The following is a 6,898-nucleotide window of genomic DNA, read 5'->3' on the forward strand; positions in this document are numbered from 1 at the left end:
ACCCTAGACTTACCAGGAAACTCAGAGGAATTTACACTTGGATTCCTCTGGGGAAACTTGAGTGCACAACGCTATCCATCAACACATATCATCCATATTTTCCACACCTCATAAATTCAAGCATCATATTTTTGGTGCCGTTGTTGGGGACTTTGGCAAAATAGTTGTTAACGGTAATTTTTGTGATTTCTTTGTAGAACTCTCAATCTCTGGCGAACTACGACCCGAAGATTGAGAGAACATTTCGAAGGAGACTAGAAAGCTTATTACTAATTTTGAACAAGATATGGACGAATCTCTCAGCGATGCTTGGGCGAGGTTTAAAAGGTTGGTCTAAGACTGTCCGCATAATGGGCTACCAGATTGTCTGCAAATGAAAATTTTCTACCACGATTTGAATCCTGCTTCGCAGACCGCTGCCAATGTGGTAGCTGGTGGTGGTTTGCTTGACAAGACTTATGATGAGGCGAAGAATATCCTGGATTGCATCTCCAAGAATCATGAGACTGGAGGGAGAGTGACCAGAGATTAAGATTCAAGGATTCTGATGCAAACAACGGTGCTATTGTCTCATTGCAAAATCAAATGACCGCAATGATGAACTTGATTCAAGGAATGATGATCAGCAGCCCAACACCGCAAGGTGGGTAGATTAATGCAATAAGTCAAAACACCGCAAGGTGTGCGACTTGCGGTGATGAGCATGCAATGGAAGATTGTCCACAAAATCCACAGTCTGTATATTTTGTAAAGAACAACCCCTTTTCAAACACCTACAACCCCAGTGGAAAAACTACCCCAATTTTGCTTGGAAGAATCAACAACAAAATTTTCAATCTGTGGAGCAAAAAGAAGGGCCACAAGGATTGTTTCAATGCAGTAACGGTCAATAGAGCAACCAAGCAAGTAGCTCACAACAACCACCGCAGTCTTCTTCTCTAGAAATCCTATTGAAGCAATACATAGAGAAAAACGAGATAGTGCTTCAAAGTCAAGCTACGTCCATTCGCAACCTTGAATTATAAATAGGCCAGATTGCGAATGAGCTCAAAAGTAGATCGCAAGGGGCGTTGCCAAGTTCAACTAAGCTTCCACGCAACTCAGGGGGATCAGGTAAGAAGCAATGTCAGGTTGTGACATTGCGCAGTGGAAATACTGTGGAGGGAGAAAAGAAGAATCAGAGTAGAACAACTTCCATCGCAGCTGAGCCTGAGATTGCGGTAACGCAAGAAGAAGTAAAGGAAAATGGAACAGTAAAACCCGAGGTTGCGTCAACCTCAAAATCAAATGAAACGGGAACTGTGAAAGTTCAGTTACCACTCTTCCCTCAGAGGCTAAGGAAGAAGAAAAACGAAGAGGTACAGTACCAACACTTCCTGTCTATGCTAAAACAATTACATGTTAATATTCCTTTTAGTGAAGTGATTGAGGAAATGCCTGCCTATGCCAAGTTTCTAAAGGACGTGGTAACTAAGAAGAGAGGAACTGGAAAATTTGCCACGGTGGCACTAACGAAAAGTTCTAAATCTATTATCTCACCAAAGATGAGCGATCTTGGGAGCTTCACTATTCCTTGCTCCATAGGAGGACTCTATATTAGGCAAGCCCTGTGTGACTTGGGGGCCAGCATAAATTTGATGTCGCTATCAATCTTTCGACAATTACATGTGGGGTAACTTGTGCCCAATCCGTGACCTTCTAACTGGCCGACAGATCTCAGGTTCATCCAGAGGGTAAGATGAAAGACGTGCTGATCACGATTGATAAATTTATTTTGCCAGCTGACTTCATCATCCTAGATTATGAGGCCGATAAAGATGTGCCCATCATTTTGAGGCGACCTTTCTTATCAACGGGGCGTGCTCAAATTGATGTGCACAAGGGCGAGATCACTTTGACCATAAATGGACAAAAGCTCAAATTTAATATAATTCGTGCCATGAAATTTCTTGATGAAGAAAACTTGCCAGATTCTGAAGATGACTTGAATTTGATTGAAGAAGAAAAGTCTGATGAAGAGGATGAAGAAGAGGATGCCAACGCATCCATAGTTGCCTGCAATGAGATCGTAGCAAAAATAAACAAAGAAGAAGAACCGATCGCAATGCAAGAAGAAGAGCCGAAGGAAGAAAGAAAAATAACTCAACCTTCTCTCATGGAGCCACCAACCCTTGAACTAAAAACCCTACCAGTACATCTGAAGTACACATTTCTGGGGCAGTATGAGAAGTTGCCAGTAATAATTTCCTATGCGCTCAATGCAGATCAAGAGAATGCGTTGATGAGCATTTTCAAGAAGCATGTGCGAGCAATCAGCTGGACGCTCGCTGATATCAGAGGAATTAGCCCCGCGTACTACATGCACCACATTCGTCTTGAGGACGACCACAAAGCAACCATTAAAAATCAACGCAGACTTAACCCTGTGATGAAAGAGGTCATCAAAAAGGAGATTATCATGTGGCTGGATGCGGGCATTATCTATCCCATTGCAGATAGCACATGGCTCAGCCCCGTGCAATGTGTGCCGAAGAAGGGTGAAATGACAGTAGTTCCCAATGAAAACAATGAATTAATACCACAGAGGACCATCTCTGGATGACGCATCTATATGGACTACCGCAAATTGAATGCGGCCACAAAGAAAGATCACTTCCCTTTGCCATTCATCGATCAAATGCTGGACAGATTAGCAGGGAATGATTTTTACTGTTTCTTGGATGGATATGCCGGGTACAACTAGATCATGATAGCTCCTGAAGACCAAGACAAGACCACATTCACCTGCCCATATGGGACTTTTGCTTTTCGTCGCATGCCGTTCGGCCTCTACAATGCGTCAAGCATGTTTCAGATGTGCATCATGGCGATCTTTTTAGATTATCTCAAGGATTCAGTAGAAATATTTATGGATGACTTCTCCGTTTATGGGAACACTTATGAAGTTTGCCTAGCCAATCTGGAGAAAATTCTGAAAAGGTGTGAAGAAATGAACCTGGTGCTCAACTGGGAAAAATGTCACTTCATGGTGACAGAGGGTATAGTATTGGGACACAAGGTCTCCCAAGAAGGATTGGAGGTGAACAAAGCAAAGATTGACGCAATTGAAAAGCTTCCACCGACAACCAACGTGAAGGAAGTGCGAAGCTTCTTGGGGCATGCTGGATTCTACAAATGATTCGTTAAATACTTTTCTAGAATAGCAAGACCATTGAGTGCGTTACTAGAGGTAGACAGAAAGTTTGAAGTTGACAACAATTGCCTCAATGCATTTCGAATTTTAAAGGATGCCTGATTACCGCACCTGTCTTAATTGCGCTGGATTGGACACTGTCGTTCAAAATCATGTGCAACGCAAGTGGGTATGCGATGGGTAGCACAAAAGAAGAAAACAATTTTGCACCCCATCGCATATGCGAGTAAAACTCTGAATCCTGCTCAAATTAATTATAGCACCACTAAAAAATAGCTCATGGCTGTGATTTTTGTGTTGGAAAAATTTTGGGAATACTTGTTGGGAACCAAAGTACTCATTCATATTGATCGCTCGACAATCAAATATTTGATGACAAAAAGGGACGTAAAGCCGAGATTGATCAGATGGGTTTTCCTCCTTCAAGAATTTGATATCAAGATAATTGATCAGAAGGGGACAGAGAATCAAGTTGCGGATCACTTGTCCAGATTAGAAAATCCTGAGGTTGACCGCAATGAATCTGAAGTAAGTGCCGTATTCCCAGACGAGCAGCTGTTTCGCATAGAAGAACTGCCCTGGTATGCAGACATCGTTAATTATTTGATCTGTGAACAATTTCCTGAAGATTATACCTACTATCAACAGAAGAAGCTCAAGAATGAATGCATACACTATTATTGGGATGAGCTAAATTTGTATTAAAGAGGTGCAGACCAAATCATTCGATTATGTGTCCCAGATGCTGCTCAACAATGCATATTATTGTAGTGCCACGATTCGCCATATGAAGGGCACTTTGGAGGACAATGTACTATAGCCAAAGTTTTACAAAGTGGATTCTTCTGGCCTTCATTATTTAAGGATGCTGCTGACTACACAATGAAATGTGATCGGTGTCAATGCACCGGCAACAATTTATGGAAGAATGCAATGCCAATGAATACTATCTTGAAGCTGGAACTATTTGACGTATAGGGGATTGATTTCATGGGACCATTCCCTCATTCAAACGGTAAGCATTATATTCTATTAGCCGTTGACTATGTCTCCAAGTGGGTAGAGGCAATTGCATGCGCCGCAAGTGATGTGACAGTAGTCTCCCAATTCTTGAAGAAAAATATTTTCACGTTTTTTAGCACTCCCCGTGCCATCATAAGTGATGAAGGATCACACTTTGTCAACCACAATATAAAGGAGCTGCTGCGCAAGTACAATATCCTCCACAAAGTGGCCATCGCATACCATCTGCAAACAAATGGCCAAGCTGAAGTGTCCAATCGGGAAATTAAATTGATACTTGAGAAGGTAGTCAAACCTTCGCGGAAGGATTGGGCAATGAAGCTTGATGATGCGTTATGGGCATACCGAACTGCATTCAAAACACTTATAGGTATGTCCCTTTATGCGTTGGTATTCGGCAAGGCGTGTAACTTGCCTTTGGAGATGGAATATAAGGCATTGTAGGCGGTCAAGAAACTGAATTTCGATTTGAAGAAAGCAGGGGAAGCGCAGAAAGTGCAACTGGTTGAGCTAGAAGAATGGAGGAACAACGCATATGGAAATGCAAAAAATTATAAAGAGCACACCAAGCGCTGGCATGATAAACGCATATGCAGTAAGAACCTCCAAGTCGGGCAGAAAATCTTGCTTTTCAATTCACGCCTGTAACTCTTCACAAGAAAGCTAAAGTTTCGTTGGTCCGGACTGTTCATCATTCGACAAGTACTTTCGCATGGCGCGGTGGAATTATCAAATGACGACAGAACCAACATATCCAAGGTCAATGGGTAGGGAGTAAAGGCATGCCATGGAGAAGACTGGCATCGTTAAGTCAATTCCATGGAATTAAGAATGAAGAGGGAAGTAGGTGGTCCCTGCGTTATCAGATGATCACAACTTATCAGGGACGCAAGTTTCGAAAAATCTCAAGTCTTCACCTCTTTTCTCCACTACTCAGAATTATCCTTACTTTACTATCTTTTCATTTTTCACTTCTATTTCTACATCTAAAAAAAAAAGTTTGCGATAACGACTTTTATTTTGTTTAAAATAATTTGACCATCTCTTTGTTTTCCTTACAATGATTGAGGTGCTGGATTGCGGAAAAGTACGCGAAGCAACACTTATCTTATTCCATCACCGCAAACCAACGAAGAATGATCGACGCAAGATGGATGTGTCAATACAATGCGGACGACAACTCTAAATTTGGGGGTGTACTCTTCCTTATCCTTACCTCAAATTTTGCGCTATCACATTGCATATTATTTTTCAAAGTTTTATCACCGCATCCTCCTTGATTACCGTAATCATATCACCAGTAGATAACTTTAGTAGTTTACCGCATGTTGTTCTTTGCCAAGTATGATTTCAATGATGACAAATATGCTTCTATCTCTTTCGTATATACTAGAGTCAACGTAAATCTTAAGATAATCACCTCATGAAATATTTCTCGAAGTTAGGGGTTTGCTAGCTTTCTTTCAAACTCTCTTTACAATACATTTTTTTGACCATCGCATGACTTATTTTAATCTTTTGGCAATGAGGACATTGCCACATTTTAAATTTGGGGGTGGGGTATTTGTTTCCGACCTTGCTACAAAAAAAACAAAAAAAACAAAAACATGATTTTTGAGAATAACAACTCCACTGTCAACGCAATGGGAAACCCATGATTGATAAGAGTTAAGTTGTGAAAGGCACTTACCCGTAGTTTGATGTCCACATGACACACATGAGGGCAAGCCAAAACGAAAGTAAGTCACCAGGATCAATGCATAAATAAATGACTGCAACTCCACTGCCAAATTGGTATGAGTTTAGTCTGAGGAAGAGTGCATTGATCGTAGTTGGATGTCCGTATGACACTCGTGGGGGCAAGCCAAAACGAAGGCAAGGCACTCGAATCAGCGCAAGGTCAGAAAAAAAATAGCAATGAAGAAAACTTTTGTACAAGGATAAATCATTTGACACCCTAGTGGAAAATTTTCTTTTTGAAATAAATCATGCGATGTTTCGAAATTTAGTAAAGTCCTTTTGAAAGTTAAGCTTGCAATCCCTAAGTCTTAGAAATATTTTAGGAAGAGATTTGAATAAGACTTAAGAAAATTCTAGCATATAGGATCTGAACGAAGTATCCTTGAGAAATCTAGGAAAGAAAACTTTGCGGTTAACTTGCTAAAGGAATCTTTAGCTTATGCTTGAGGACAAGCATTGTTTAAATTTGGGGGTGTGATAACGGGCAGAAATATATATTATCATAGTACTAAAGTCTTAAACAATGTTGGATTGCGTTGATAGAATATGTTAAATTGCGTCCATTAAGCATAAATTCTTTAATATTGCGGTCGCATATGTCCAATGCATTAGAGCAGTTGATCTTTATATTTTTGTGCAGAATAATGCGTTAACGCAATGCAAAGAATGCGATCATAAGAATACATTGGTCGAGCGTAACTTCACCGCAAAACTTTGCGTTGATCGTGCTCTCAAACATCCATCCAAGAAGAATCACCGCAACATGGTGGGTGCATCCAGACGAAAGGACAATAAAGATCGGATCTAAATTAAGTTGACAGCCAATAACGGTCACAAAGTACATCTAGCTTTATCGGTGCCAATTATTCGGCGCGTCAGTCAGGAATTAAAGTTGTCCCACTGTATAACCAGGAGAGAGAAGCTGCCTTTCACCTTTGATGC

The 6,898-nt window shown here is 40.9% G+C and overlaps 1 non-coding gene across 1 annotated transcript; it reads right to left on the reverse strand.

Moving 5' to 3' along the window:
- Positions 1–251: 251 nt before the first annotated feature.
- LOC120080661 lies at positions 252–357 on the reverse strand. Its single transcript, XR_005482611.1, has one exon. It is a non-coding gene; the product is annotated as a small nucleolar RNA R71 (small nucleolar RNA).
- Between the last annotated feature and the right edge of the window lie 6,541 nt (positions 358–6,898).

Source organism: Benincasa hispida, chromosome 6 (genome assembly GCF_009727055.1).
Source record: "Benincasa hispida cultivar B227 chromosome 6, ASM972705v1, whole genome shotgun sequence".
NCBI classification, from domain to species: domain Eukaryota; kingdom Viridiplantae; phylum Streptophyta; class Magnoliopsida; order Cucurbitales; family Cucurbitaceae; genus Benincasa; species Benincasa hispida.